The sequence below is a fragment of the Sceloporus occidentalis genome, unplaced genomic scaffold (genome assembly GCF_023333645.1).
Source record: "Sceloporus occidentalis isolate IW3139 unplaced genomic scaffold, rSceOcc1.0.p SCAF_8, whole genome shotgun sequence".
Taxonomy (NCBI): Eukaryota; Metazoa; Chordata; class Lepidosauria; order Squamata; family Phrynosomatidae; genus Sceloporus; species Sceloporus occidentalis.
In genome coordinates this window covers 40,247,417-40,263,940 of record NW_028316988.1, presented here as the reverse complement: position 1 = coordinate 40,263,940, position 16,524 = coordinate 40,247,417, and positions in this window count along the sequence as shown.

Below are 16,524 nucleotides of genomic sequence, written 5' to 3'. Positions count from 1 at the left end.
AAGGAATCTCCCATGAATCTCTATGGGCAAGAAATCCCCATTATTTCCTATGGGCAAGCAATTTCGTACCTTTCCTTATGGTCAGGTGAATACTATGTTTCCCAAAGGGCAAGCAATCTCCAATGATTCTCTATGGGCAAGCAATCACCATTATTTCCTATGGGCAAGCAATTACGTACCTTTCCTTATGGTCAGGTGAATACTATGTTTCCCAAAGGGCAAGCAATCTCCAATGATTCTCTATGGGCAAGCAATCACCATTATTTCCTATGGGCAAGCAATTACGTACCTTTCCTTATGGTCAGGTGAATACTATGTTTCCCAAAGGGCAAGCAATCTCCAGTGATTCTCTATGGGCAAGCAACCACCATTATTTCCTATGGGGAAGCAATTTCTTATCTTGCCCTATGGGCAGGTAAATACTATGTTTCCCAAAGGGCAAGCAATCTCCCATGAATCTCTATGGGCAAGAAATAACCATTATTTCCTATGGGCAAGCAATGTGTTATGTTTCCCTACGGTCAGGTAAATACTATGTTTCCCAAAGGGCAAGCAGTCTCCAATGATTCTCTATGGGCAAGCAATCTCCATTATTTCCTATGGGCAAGCAATTTCCTATCTTTCCTTATGTTCAGGTAAATACTATGTTTCCCAAAGGGCAAGCAATCTCCACTGATTCTCTATGGGCAAGCAATCCGCATTATTTGCTATGGGCAAGCAATTTCTTCTCTTTCACTATGCTCAGGTAAATACTATGTTTCCCAAATGGCAAGGAATCTCCCATGAATCTCTATGGGCAAGAAATCCCCATTATTTCCTATGGGCAAGCAATTTCGTACCTTTCCTTATGGTCAGGTGAATACTATGTTTCCCAAAGGGCAAGCAATCTCCAATGATTCTCTATGGGCAAGCAATCACCATTATTTCCTATGGGCAAGCAATTTCTTATCTTGCCCTATGGACAGGTAAATACTATGTTTCAAAAGGGAAGGAATCTCCCATGAATCTCTATGGGCAAGAAATAACTATTATTTCCTATGGGCAAGCAATTTCTTATGTTTCCCTGCGGTCAGGTCAATACTATGTTTCCCAAAGGGCATGTAATCTCCAATGAATCTCTATGGGCAAGCAATCTCCATTATTTCCTATGGGCAGGCAATCTCCAATGATTCTCTATGGGCAAGCAATCTCCATTATTTCCTATGGTCAGGCAATCTCCAATGATTCTCTAAGGGCAAGCAATCATCATTATTTCGAATGGGCAAGCAATCTCCAATGATTCTCTATGGGCAAGCAATCTCCATTATTTCCTATGGGCAAGCATTCTCCAATGATTCTCTATGGGCAAGCAATCTCCATTATTTCCTATGGGCAAGCAATCTCCAATGATTCTCTATGGGCAAGCAATCTCCATTATTTCTTATGGGCAAGCAATCTCCAATGATTCTCTATGGGCAAGCAATCCCAATTATTTCCTATGGGCAAGCAATTTCTTATCTTTCCTTAGGTTCAGGTAAATACTATGTTTCCCAAAGGGCAAGCAATCTCCACTGATTCTCTATTGGCAAGCAATCCGCATTATTTCCTATGGGCAAGCAATTTCTTATCTTGCCCTATGGACAGGTAAATACTATGTTTCCCAAAGGGAAGGAATCTCCCATGAATCTCTATGGGCAAGAAATAACTATTATTTCCTATGGGCAAGCAATTTCTTATGTTTCCCTGCGGTCAGGTAAATACTATGTTTCCCAAAGGGCAAGTAATCTCCAATGAATCTCTATGGGCAAGCAATCTCCATTATTTCCTATGGGCAGGCAATCTCCAATGATTCTCTATGGGCAAGCAATCTCCATTATTTCCTATGGTCAGGCAATCTCCAATGATTCTCTATGGGCAAGCAATCATCATTATTTCGAATGGGCAAGCAATCTCCAATGATTCTCTATGGGCAAGCAATCTCCATTATTTCCTATGGGTAAGCATTCTCCAATGATTCTCTATGGGCAAGCAATCTCCATTATTTCCTATGGGCAAGCAATCTCCAATGATTCTCTATGGGCAAGTAATCTCCATTATTTCCTATGGGCAAGCAATCTCCAATGATTCTCTATGGGCAAGCAATCTCCATTATTTCTTATGGGCAAGCAATCTCCAATGATTCTCTATGGGCAAGCAATCCCAATTATTTCCTATGGGCAAGCAATTTCTTATCTTTCCTTAGGTTCAGGTAAATACTATGTTTCCCAAAGGGCAAGCAATCTCCACTGATTCTCTATTGGCAAGCAATCCGCATTATTTCCAATGGGCAAGCAATTTCTTCTCGTTCACTATGGTCAGGTAAATACTATGTTTCCCAAATGGCAAGGAATCTCCCATGAATCTCTATGGGCAAGAAATCCCCATTATTTCCTATGGGCAAGCAATTTCGTACCTTTCCTTATGGTCAGGTGAATACTATGTTTCCCAAAGGGCAAGCAATCTCCAATGATTCTCTATGGGCAAGCAATCACCATTATTTCCTATGGGCAAGCAATTTCGTACCTTTCCTTATGGTCAGGTGAATACTATGTTTCCCAAAGGGCAAGCAATCTCCAGTGATTCTCTATGGGCAAGCAACCACCATTATTTCCTATGGGGAAGCAATTTCTTATCTTGCCCTATGGGCAGGTAAATACTATGTTTCCCAAAGGGCAAGCAATCTCCCATGAATCTCTATGGGCAAGAAATAACCATTATTTCCTATGGGCAAGGAATGTGTTATGTTTCCCTACGGTCAGGTAAATACTATGTTTCCCAAAGGGCAAGCAGTCTCCAATGATTCTCTATGGGCAAGCAATCTCCATTATTTCCTATGGGCAAGCAATTTCTTATCTTTCCTTATGTTCAGGTAAATACTATGTTTCCCAAAGGGCAAGCAATCTCCACTGATTCTCTATGGGCAAGCAATCCGCATTATTTGCTATGGGCAAGCAATTTCTTCTCTTTCACTATGCTCAGGTAAATACTATGTTTCCCAAATGGCAAGGAATCTCCCATGAATCTCTATGGGCAAGAAATCCCCATTATTTCCTATGGGCAAGCAATTTCGTACCTTTCCTTATGGTCAGGTGAATACTATGTTTCCCAAAGGGCAAGCAATCTCCAATGATTCTCTATGGGCAAGCAATCACCATTATTTCCTATGGGCAAGCAATTTCGTACCTTTCCTTATGGTCAGGTGAATACTATGTTTCCCAAAGGGCAAGCAATCTCCAGTGATTCTCTATGGGCAAGCAACCACCATTATTTCCTATGGGGAAACAATTTCTTATCTTGCCCTATGGGCAGGTAAATACTATGTTTCCCAAAGGGCAAGCAATCTCCCATGAATCTCTATGGGCAAGAAATAACCATTATTTCCTATGGGCAAGCAATTTATTATGTTTCCCTACGGTCAGGTAGATACTATGTTTCCCAAAGGGCAAGCAGTCTCCAATGATTCTCTATGGGCAAGCAATCTCCATTATTTCCTATGGGCAAGCAATTTCTTATCTTTCCTTATGTTCAGGTAAATACTATGTTTCCCAAAGGGCAAGCAATTTCCACTGATTCTCTATGGGCAAGCAATCCGCATTATTTCCTATGGGCAAGCAATTTCTTCTCTTTCACTATGCTCAGGTAAATACTATGTTTCCCAAATGGCAAGGAATCTCCCATGAATCTCTATGGGCAAGAAATCCCCATCATTTCCTATGGGCAAGCAATTTCGTACCTTTCCTTATGGTCAGGTGAATACTATGTTTCCCAAAGGGCAAGCAATCTCCAATGATTCTCTATGGGCAAGCAATCACCATCATTTCCTATGGGCAAGCAATTTCTTATCTTGCCCTATGGACGGGTAAATACTATGTTTCCCAAAGGGAAGGAATCTCCCATGAATCTCTATGGGCAAGAAATAACTATTATTTCCTATGGGCAAGCAATTTCTTATGTTTCCCTGCGGTCAGGTAAATACTATGTTTCCCAAAGGGCAAGTAATCTCCAATGAATCTCTATGGGCAAGCAATCTCCATTATTTCCTATGGGCAGGCAAATTCCAATGATTCTCTATGGGCAAGCAATCTCCATTATTTCCTATGGTCAGGCAATCTCCAATGATTCTCTATGGGCAAGCAATCATCATTATTTCGAATGGGCAAGCAATCTCCAATGATTCTCTATGGGCAAGCAATGTCCATTATTTCCTATGGGCAAGCATTCTCCAATGATTCTCTATGGGCAAGTAATCTCCATTATTTCCTATGGGCAAGCAATCTCCAATGATTCTCTATGGGCAAGCAATCTCCATTATTTCTTATGGGCAAGCAATCTCCAATGATTCTCTATGGGCAAGCAATCCCAATTATTTCCTATGGGCAAGCAATTTCTTATCTTTCCTTAGGTTCAGGTAAATACTATGTTTCCCAAAGGGCAAGCAATCTCCACTGATTCTCTATTGGCAAGCAATCCGCATTATTTCCTATGGGCAAGCAATTTCTTCTCTTTCACTATGGTCAGGTAAATACTATGTTTCCCAAATGGCAAGGAATCTCCCATGAATCTCTATGGGCAAGAAATCCCCATTATTTCCTATGGGCAAGCAATTTCGTACCTTTCCTTATGGTCAGGTGAATACTATGTTTCCCAAAGGGCAAGCAATCTCCAATGATTCTCTATGGGCAAGCAATCACCATTATTTCCTATGGGCAAGCAATTACGTACCTTTCCTTATGGTCAGGTGAATACTATGTTTCCCAAAGGGCAAGCAATCTCCAGTGATTCTCTATGGGCAAGCAACCACCATTATTTCCTATGGGGAAGCAATTTCTTATCTTGCCCTATGGGCAGGTAAATACTATGTTTCCCAAAGGGCAAGCAATCTCCCATGAATCTCTATGGGCAAGAAATAACCATTATTTCCTATGGGCAAGCAATGTGTTATGTTTCCCTACGGTCAGGTAAATACTATGTTTCCCAAAGGGCAAGCAGTCTCCAATGATTCTCTATGGGCAAGCAATCTCCATTATTTCCTATGGGTAAGCAATTTCTTATCTTTCCTTATGTTCAGGTAAATACTATGTTTCCCAAAGGGCAAGCAATCTCCACTGATTCTCTATGGGCAAGCAATCCGCATTATTTGCTATGGGCAAGCAATTTCTTCTCTTTCACTATGCTCAGGTAAATACTATGTTTCCCAAATGGCAAGGAATCTCCCATGAATCTCTATGGGCAAGAAATCCCCATTATTTCCTATGGGCAAGCAATTTCGTACCTTTCCTTATGGTCAGGTGAATACTATGTTTCCCAAAGGGCAAGCAATCTCCAATGATTCTCTATGGGCAAGCAATCACCATTATTTCCTATGGGCAAGCAATTTCTTATCTTGCCCTATGGACAGGTAAATACTATGTTTCCCAAAGGGAAGGAATCTCCCATGAATCTCTATGGGCAAGAAATAACTATTATTTCCTATGGGCAAGCAATTTCTTATGTTTCCCTGCGGTCAGGTCAATACTATGTTTCCCAAAGGGCATGTAATCTCCAATGAATCTCTATGGGCAAGCAATCTCCATTATTTCCTATGGGCAGGCAATCTCCAATGATTCTCTATGGGCAAGCAATCTCCATTATTTCCTATGGTCAGGCAATCTCCAATGATTTTCTAAGGGCAAGCAATCATCATTATTTCGAATGGGCAAGCAATCTCCAATGATTCTCTATGGGCAAGCAATCTCCATTATTTCCTATGGGCAAGCATTCTCCAATGATTCTCTATGGGCAAGCAATCTCCATTATTTCCTATGGGCAAGCAATCTCCAATGATTCTCTATGGGCAAGCAATCTCCATTATTTCTTATGGGCAAGCAATCTCCAATGATTCTCTATGGGCAAGCTATCCCAATTATTTCCTATGGGCAAGCAATTTCTTATCTTTCCTTAGGTTCAGGTAAATACTATGTTTCCCAAAGGGCAAGCAATCTCCACTGATTCTCTATTGGCAAGCAATCCGCATTATTTCCTATGGGCAAGCAATTTCTTATCTTGCCCTATGGACAGGTAAATACTATGTTTCCCAAAGGGAAGGAATCTCCCATGAATCTCTATGGGCAAGAAATAACTATTATTTCCTATGGGCAAGCAATTTCTTATGTTTCCCTGCGGTCAGGTAAATACTATGTTTCCCAAAGGGCAAGTAATCTCCAATGAATCTCTATGGGCAAGCAATCTCCATTATTTCCTATGGGCAGGCAATCTCCAATGATTCTCTATGGGCAAGCAATCTCCATTATTTCCTATGGTCAGGCAATCTCCAATGATTCTCTATGGGCAAGCAATCATCATTATTTCGAATGGGCAAGCAATCTCCAATGATTCTCTATGGGCAAGCAATCTCCATTATTTCCTATGGGCAAGCAATCTCCAATGATTCTCTATGGGCAAGTAATCTCCATTATTTCCTATGGGCAAGCAATCTCCAATGATTCTCTATGGGCAAGCAATCTCCATTATTTCTTATGGGCAAGCAATCTCCAATGATTCTCTATGGGCAAGCAATCCCAATTATTTCCTATGGGCCAGCAATTTCTTATCTTTCCTTAGGTTCAGGTAAATACTATGTTTCCCAAAGGGCAAGCAATCTCCACTGATTCTCTATTGGCAAGCAATCCGCATTATTTCCAATGGGCAAGCAATTTCTTCTCTTTCACTATGGTCAGGTAAATACTATGTTTCCCAAATGGCAAGGAATCTCCCATGAATCTCTATGGGCAAGAAATCCCCATTATTTCCTATGGGCAAGCAATTTCGTACCTTTCCTTATGGTCAGGTGAATACTATGTTTCCCAAAGGGCAAGCAATCTCCAATGATTCTCTATGGGCAAGCAATCACCATTATTTCCTATGGGCAAGCAATTTCGTACCTTTCCTTATGGTCAGGTGAATACTATGTTTCCCAAAGGGCAAGCAATCTCCAGTGATTCGCTATGGGCAAGCAACCACCATTATTTCCTATGGGGAAGCAATTTCTTATCTTGCCCTATGGGCAGGTAAATACTATGTTTCCCAAAGGGCAAGCAATCTCCCATGAATCTCTATGGGCAAGAAATAACCATTATTTCCTATGGGCAAGCAATTTGTTATGTTTCCCTACGGTCAGGTAAATACTATGTTTCCCAAAAGGAAGAAGTCTCCAATGATTCTCTATGGGCAAGCAATCTCCATTATTTCCTATGGGCAAGTAATATCCAATGATTCTCTATGGGCAAGCAATCTCCATTATTTCCTATGGGCAAGCAATCTCCAATGATTCTCTATGGGCAAGCAATCTCCATTACTCCCTAGGGGCAAGCAATCTCCAATGATTCTCTATGGGCAAGCAATCTCCATTATTTCCTATGGGCAAGCAATCTCCAATGATTCTCTATGGGCAAGCAATATCCATTACTCCCTAGGGGCAAGCAATCTCCAATGATTCTCTATGGGCAAGTAATCTCCCTTATTTGCTATGGGCAAGTAATATCCAATGATTCTCTATGGGCAAGCAATCTCCATTATTCCCTATGGGCAAGCAATCTCCAAGGAATCTCTATGGGCAAGCAATCTCCATTATTCCCTATGGGCAAGCAATCTCAAATGATTCTCTATGGGCAAGCAATCTCCATTATGTCCTTTCGGCAAGCAATCTCCAATGATTCTCAAAGGGCAAGTAATCTCCATTATTTCCTATGGGTTAGGGTTAGGGTCAGGGTTTGGGGTTAGGGTTAGGGTCAGTATTAGGATTAGGATTAGGGTTAGGATTAGGGTTAGGGTTAGGATTAGGATTAGGGTTAGGATTGAGGTTAGGATAAGTATTAGGATTAGGGTTAGGATTAGGATTAGGATTAGGATTTGGGTTCGGATTAGGGTTAGGGTTAGGTTTAGGTCTAGTGCCAGGGATAGGGGTTTGGGGTTAGGGTTAGGGCTAGGGTTAGGATTAGGGTTAGGGTTAGCAATCTCCATTATTTCCTATAGGCAAGCAATCTCCAATGATTCTCTATGGGCAAGCAATCCCTATTATTTCCTATGGGCAAGCAATTTCTTATCTTTCCTTATGTTCAGGTAAATACTATGTTTCCCAAAGGGCAAGCAATCTCCACTGATTCTCTATGGGCAAGCAATCCGCATTATTTCCTATGGGCAAGCAATTTCTTCTCTTTCACTATGGTCAGGTAAATACTATGTTTCCCAAATGGCAAGGAATCTCCCATGAATCTCTATGGGCAAGAAATCCCCATTATTTCCTATGGGCAAGCAATTTCGTACCTTTCCTTATGGTCAGGTGAATACTATGTTTCCCAAAGGGCAAGCAATCTCCACTGATTCTCTATGGGCAAGCAATCCCCATTTTTTTCTATGAGCAAGCAATTTCTTCTCTTTCACTATGGTCAGGTAAATACTATGTTTCCCAAATGGCAAGGAATCTCCCATGAATCTCTATGGGCAAGAAATCCCCATTATTTCCTATGGGCAAGCAATTTCGTACCTTTCCTTATGGTCAGGTGAATACTATGTTTCCCAAAGGGCAAGCAATCTCCAATGATTCTCTATGGGCAAGCAATCCCCATTATTTCCTATGGGCAAGCAATTTCGTACCTTTCCTTATGGTCAGGTGAATACTATGTTTCCCAAAGGGCAAGCAATCTCCACTGATTCTCTATGGGCAAGCAATCCGCATTATTTCCTATGGGCAATTTCTTCTCTTTCACTATGGTCACATAAATACTATGTTTCCCAAATGGCAAGGAATCTCCCATGAATCTCTTTGGGCAAGAAATAACTATTATTTCCTATGGGCAAGCAATTTCTTATGTTTCCCTGCGGTGAGGTAAATACTATGTTTCCCAAAGGGCAAGTAATCTCCAATGAATCTCTATGGGCAAGCAATCTCCATTATTTCCTATGGGCAGGCAATCTCCAATGATTCTCTATGGGCAAGCAATCTCCATTATTTCCTATGGTCAGTCAATCTCCAATGATTCTCTATGGGCAAGCAATCATCATTATTTCGAATGGGCAAGCAATCTCCAATGATTCTCTATGGGCAAGCAATCCCAATTATTTCCTATGGGCAAGCATTCTGCAATGATTCTCTATGGGCAAGCAATCTCCATTATTTCCTATGGGCAAGCAATCTCCAATGATTCTCTATGGGCAAGTAATCTCCATTATTTCCTATGGGCAAGCAATCTCCAATGATTCTCTATGGGCAAGCAATCTCCATTATTTCTTATGGGCAAGCAATCTCCAAAGATTCTCTATGGGCAAGAAATCCCCATTATTTCCTATGGGCAAGCAATTTCGTACCTTTCCTTATGGTCAGGTGAATACTATGTTTCCCAAAGGGCAAGCAATCTCCAATGATTCTCTATGGGCAAGCAATCACCATTATTTCCTATGGGCAAGCAATTTCGTACCTTTCCTTATGGTCAGGTGAATACTATGTTTCCCAAAGGGCAAGCAATCTCCAGTGATTCTCTATGGGCAAGCAACCACCATTATATCCTATGGGGAAGCAATTTCTTATCTTGCCCTATGGGCAGGTAAATACTATGTTTCCCAAAGGGCAAGCAATCTCCCATGAATCTCTATGGGCAAGAAATAACCATTATTTCCTATGGGCAAGCAATTTGTTATGTTTCCCAACGGTCAGGTAAATACTATGTATCCCAAAGGGCAAGCAGTCTCCAATGATTCTCTATGGGCAAGCAATCTCCATTATTTCCTATGGGCAAGCAATTTCTTATCTTTCCTTATGTTCAGGTAAATACTATGTTTCCCAAAGGGCAAGCAATCTCCACTGATTCTCTATGGGCAAGCAATCCGCATTATTTGCTATGGGCAAGCAATTTCTTCTCTTTCACTATGCTCAGGTAAATACTATGTTTCCCAAATGGCAAGGAATCTCCCATGAATCTCTATGGGCAAGAAATCCCCATTATTTCCTATGGGCAAGCAATTTCGTACCTTTCCTTATGGTCAGGTGAATACTATGTTTCCCAAAGGGCAAGCAATCTCCAATGATTCTCTATGGGCAAGCAATCACCATTATTTCCTATGGGCAAGCAATTTCTTATCTTGCCCTATGGACAGGTAAATACTATGTTTCCCAAAGGGAAGGAATCTCCCATGAATCTCTATGGGCAAGAAATAACTATTATTTCCTATGGGCAAGCAATTTCTTATGTTTCCCTGCGGTCAGGTCAATACTATGTTTCCCAAAGGGCATGTAATCTCCAATGAATCTCTATGGGCAAGCAATCTCCATTATTTCCTATGGGCAGGCAATCTCCAATGATTCTCTATGGGCAAGCAATCTCCATTATTTCCTATGGTCAGGCAATCTCCAATGATTTTCTAAGGGCAAGCAATCATCATTATTTCGAATGGGCAAGCAATCTCCAATGATTCTCTATGGGCAAGCAATCTCCATTATTTCCTATGGGCAAGCATTCTCCAATGATTCTCTATGGGCAAGCAATCTCCATTATTTCCTATGGGCAAGCAATCTCCAATGATTCTCTATGGGCAAGCAATCTCCATTATTTCTTATGGGCAAGCAATCTCCAATGATTCTCTATGGGCAAGCAATCCCAATTATTTCCTATGGGCAAGCAATTTCTTATCTTTCCTTAGGTTCAGGTAAATACTATGTTTCCCAAAGGGCAAGCAATCTCCACTGATTCTCTATTGGCAAGCAATCCGCATTATTTCCTATGGGCAAGCAATTTCTTATCTTGCCCTATGTACAGGTAAATACTATGTTTCCCAAAGGGAAGGAATCTCCCATGAATCTCTATGGGCAAGAAATAACTATTATTTCCTATGGGCAAGCAATTTCTTATGTTTCCCTGCGGTCAGGTAAATACTATGTTTCCCAAAGGGCAAGTAATCTCCAATGAATCTCTATGGGCAAGCAATCTCCATTATTTCCTATGGGCAGGCAATCTCCAATGATTCTCTATGGGCAAGCAATCTCCATTATTTCCTATGGTCAGGCAATCTCCAATGATTCTCTATGGGCAAGCAATCATCATTATTTCGAATGGGCAAGCAATCTCCAATGATTCTCTATGGGCAAGCAATCTCCATTATTTCCTATGGGCAAGCAATCTCCAATGATTCTCTATGGGCAAGTAATCTCCATTATTTCCTATGGGCAAGCAATCTCCAATGATTCTCTATGGGCAAGCAATCTCCATTATTTCTTATGGGCAAGCAATCTCCAATGATTCTCTATGGGCAAGCAATCCCAATTATTTCGTATGGGCAAGCAATTTCTTATCTTTCCTTAGGTTCAGGTAAATACTATGTTTCCCAAAGGGCAAGCAATCTCCACTGATTCTCTATTGGCAAGCAATCCGCATTATTTCCAATGGGCAAGCAATTTCTTCTCTTTCACTATGGTCAGGTAAATACTATGTTTCCCAAATGGCAAGGAATCTCCCATGAATCTCTATGGGCAAGAAATCCCCATTATTTCCTATGGGCAAGCAATTTCGTACCTTTCCTTATGGTCAGGTGAATACTATGTTTCCCAAAGGGCAAGCAATCTCCAATGATTCTCTATGGGCAAGCAATCACCATTATTTCCTATGGGCAAGCAATTTCGTACCTTTCCTTATGGTCAGGTGAATACTATGTTTCCCAAAGGGCAAGCAATCTCCAGTGATTCGCTATGGGCAAGCAACCACCATTATTTCCTATGGGGAAGCAATTTCTTATCTTGCCCTATGGGCAGGTAAATACTATGTTTCCCAAAGGGCAAGCAATCTCCCATGAATCTCTATGGGCAAGAAATAACCATTATTTCCTATGGGCAAGCAATTTGTTATGTTTCCCTACGGTCAGGTAAATACTATGTTTCCCAAAAGGAAGAAGTCTCCAATGATTCTCTATGGGCAAGCAATCTCCATTATTTCCTATGGGCAAGTAATATCCAATGATTCTCTATGGGCAAGCAATCTCCATTATTTCCTATGGGCAAGCAATCTCCAATGATTCTCTATGGGCAAGCAATCTCCATTACTCCCTAGGGGCAAGCAATCTCCAATGATTCTCTATGGGCAAGCAATCTCCATTATTTCCTATGGGCAAGCAATCTCCAATGATTCTCTATGGGCAAGCAATATCCATTACTCCCTAGGGGCAAGCAATCTCCAATGATTCTCTATGGGCAAGTAATCTCCCTTATTTGCTATGGGCAAGTAATATCCAATGATTCTCTATGGGCAAGCAATCTCCATTATTCCCTATGGGCAAGCAATCTCCAAGGAATCTCTATGGGCAAGCAATCTCCATTATTCCCTATGGGCAAGCAATCTCAAATGATTCTCTATGGGCAAGCAATCTCCATTATGTCCTTTCGGCAAGCAATCTCCAATGATTCTCAAAGGGCAAGTAATCTCCATTATTTCCTATGGGTTAGGGTTAGGGTCAGGGTTTGGGGTTAGGGTTAGGGTCAGTATTAGGATTAGGATTAGGATTAGGGTTAGGATTAGGGTTAGGGTTAGGATTAGGATTAGGGTTAGGATTGAGGTTAGGATAAGTATTAGGATTAGGGTTAGGATTAGGATTAGGATTAGGATTAGGGTTCGGATTAGGGTTAGGGTTAGGTTTAGGTCTAGTGCCAGGGATAGGGGTTTGGGGTTAGGGTTAGGGCTAGGGTTAGGATTAGGGTTAGGGTTAGCAATCTCCATTATTTCCTATAGGCAAGCAATCTCCAATGATTCTCTATGGGCAAGCAATCCCTATTATTTCCTATGGGCAAGCAATTTCTTATCTTTCCTTATGTTCAGGTAAATACTATGTTTCCCAAAGGGCAAGCAATCTCCACTGATTCTCTATGGGCAAGCAATCCGCATTATTTCCTATGGGCAAGCAATTTCTTCTCTTTCACTATGGTCAGGTAAATACTATGTTTCCCAAATGGCAAGGAATCTCCCATGAATCTCTATGGGCAAGAAATCCCCATTATTTCCTATGGGCAAGCAATTTCGTACCTTTCCTTATGGTCAGGTGAATACTATGTTTCCCAAAGGGCAAGCAATCTCCACTGATTCTCTATGGGCAAGCAATCCCCATTTTTTTCTATGAGCAAGCAATTTCTTCTCTTTCACTATGGTCAGGTAAATACTATGTTTCCCAAATGGCAAGGAATCTCCCATGAATCTCTATGGGCAAGAAATCCCCATTATTTCCTATGGGCAAGCAATTTCGTACCTTTCCTTATGGTCAGGTGAATACTATGTTTCCCAAAGGGCAAGCAATCTCCAATGATTCTCTATGGGCAAGCAATCCCCATTATTTCCTATGGGCAAGCAATTTCGTACCTTTCCTTATGGTCAGGTGAATACTATGTTTCCCAAAGGGCAAGCAATCTCCACTGATTCTCTATGGGCAAGCAATCCGCATTATTTCCTATGGGCAATTTCTTCTCTTTCACTATGGTCACATAAATACTATGTTTCCCAAATGGCAAGGAATCTCCCATGAATCTCTTTGGGCAAGAAATAACTATTATTTCCTATGGGCAAGCAATTTCTTATGTTTCCCTGCGGTCAGGTAAATACTATGTTTCCCAAAGGGCAAGTAATCTCCAATGAATCTCTATGGGCAAGCAATCTCCATTATTTCCTATGGGCAGGCAATCTCCAATGATTCTCTATGGGCAAGCAATCTCCATTATTTCCTATGGTCAGTCAATCTCCAATGATTCTCTATGGGCAAGCAATCATCATTATTTCGAATGGGCAAGCAATCTCCAATGATTCTCTATGGGCAAGCAATCTCCATTATTTCCTATGGGCAAGCATTCTGCAATGATTCTCTATGGGCAAGCAATCTCCATTATTTCCTATGGGCAAGCAATCTCCAATGATTCTCTATGGGCAAGTAATCTCCATTATTTCCTAAGGGCAAGCAATTTCGTACCTTTCCTTATGGTCAGGTGAATACTATGTTTCCCAAAGGGCAAGCAATCTCCAATGATTCTCTATGGGCAAGCAATCACCATTATTTCCTATGGGCAAGCAATTTCGTACCTTTCCTTATGGTCAGGTGAATACTATGTTTCCCAAAGGGCAAGCAATCTCCAGTGATTCTCTATGGGCAAGCAACCACCATTATATCCTATGGGGAAGCAATTTCTTATCTTGCCCTATGGGCAGGTAAATACTATGTTTCCCAAAGGGCAAGCAATCTCCCATGAATCTCTATGGGCAAGAAATAACCATTATTTCCTATGGGCAAGCAATTTGTTATGTTTCCCAACGGTCAGGTAAATACTATGTATCCCAAAGGGCAAGCAGTCTCCAATGATTCTATATGGGCAAGCAATCTCCATTATTTCCTATGGGCAAGCAATTTCTTATCTTTCCTTATGTTCAGGTAAATACTATGTTTCCCAAAGGGCAAGCAATCTCCACTGATTCTCTATGGGCAAGCAATCTCCATTATTTCCTATGGGCAAGTAATATCCAATGATTCTCTATGGGCAAGCAATCTCCATTATTTCCTATGGGCAAGCAATCTCCAATGATTCTCTATGGGCAAGCAATATCCATTACTCCCTAGGGGCAAGCAATCTCCAATGATTCTCTATGGGCAAGCAATCTCCATTATTTCCTATGGGCAAGCAATCTCCAATGATTCTCTATGGGCAAGCAATATCCATTACTCCCTAGGGGCAAGCAATCTGCAATGATTCTCTATGGGCAAGTAATCTCCCTTATTTGCTATGGGCAAGTAATATCCAATGATTCTCTATGGGCAAGCAATCTCCATTATTCCCTATGGGCAAGCAATCTCCAAGGAATCTCTATGGGCAAGCAATCTCCATTATTCCCTATGGGCAAGCAATCTCAAATGATTCTCTATGGGCAAGCAATCTCCATTATGTCCTTTCGGCAAGCAATCTCCAATGATTCTCAAAGGGCAAGTAATCTCCATTATTTCCTATGGGTTAGGGTTAGGGTCAGGGTTTGGGGTTAGGGTTAGGGTCAGTATTAGGATTAGGATTAGGGTTAGGATTAGGGTTAGGGTTAGGATTAGGATTAGGGTTAGGATTGAGGTTAGGATAAGTATTAGGATTAGGGTTAGGATTAGGATTAGGATTAGGATTAGGGTTCGGATTAGGGTTAGGGTTAGGTTTAGGTCTAGTGCCAGGGATAGGGGTTTGGGGTTAGGGTTAGGGCTAGGGTTAGGATTAGGGTTAGGGTTAGCAATCTCCATTATTTCCTCTGGGCAAGCAATTTCGTACCTTTCCTTATGGTCAGGTAAATACTATGTATCCCAAAGGGCAAGCAATCTCCAATGATTCTCTATGGGCAAGCAATCCCTATTATTTCCTATGGGCAAGCAATTTCTTATCTTTCGTTATGTTCAGGTAAATACTATGTTTCCCAAAGGGCAAGCAATCTCCACTGATTCTCTATGGGCAAGCAATCCGCATTATTTCCTATGGGCAAGCAATTTCTTCTCTTTCACTATGCTCAGGTAAATACTATGTTTCCCAAATGGCAAGGAATCTCCCATGAATCTCTATGGGCAAGAAATCCCCATTATTTCCTATGGGCAAGCAATTTCGTACCATTCCTTATGGTCAGGTGAATACTATGTTTCCCAAAGGGCAAGCAATCTCCACTGATTCTCTATGGGCAAGCAATCCCCATTTTTTTCTATGAGCAAGCAATTTCTTCTCTTTCACTATGGTCAGGTAAATACTGTGTTTCCCAAATGGCAAGGAATCTCCCATGAATCTCTATGGGCAAGAAATCCCCATTATTTCCTATGGGCAAGCAATTTCGTACCTTTCCTTATGGTCAGGTGAATACTATGTTTCCCAAAGGGCAAGCAATCTCCAATGATTCTCTATGGGCAAGCAATCCCCATTATTTCCTATGGGCAAGCAATTTCGTACCTTTCCTTATGGTCAGGTGAATACTATGTTTCCCAAAGGGCAAGCAATCTCCACTGATTCTCTATGGGCAAGCAATCCGCATTATTTCCTATGGGCAATTTCTTCTCTTTCACTATGGTCACATAAATACTATGTTTCCCAAATGGCAAGGAATCTCCCATGAATCTCTTTGGGCAAGCAGTCACCATTATTTCCTATGGGCAAGCAATTTCTTATCTTGCCCTATGGACAGGTAAATACTATGTTTCCCAAAGGGAAGGAATCTCCCATGAATCTCTATGGGCAAGAAATAACTATTATTTCCTATGGGCAAGCAATTTCTTATGTTTCCCTGCGGTCAGGTAAATACTATGTTTCCCAAAGGGCAAGTAATCTCCAATGAATCTCTATGGGCAAGCAATCTCCATTATTTCCTATGGGCAGGCAATCTCCAATGATTCTCTATGGGCAAGCAATCTCCATTATTTCCTATGGTCAGTCAATCTCCAATGATTCTCTATGGGCAAGCAATCATCATTATTTCGAATGGGCAAGCAATCTCCAATGATTCT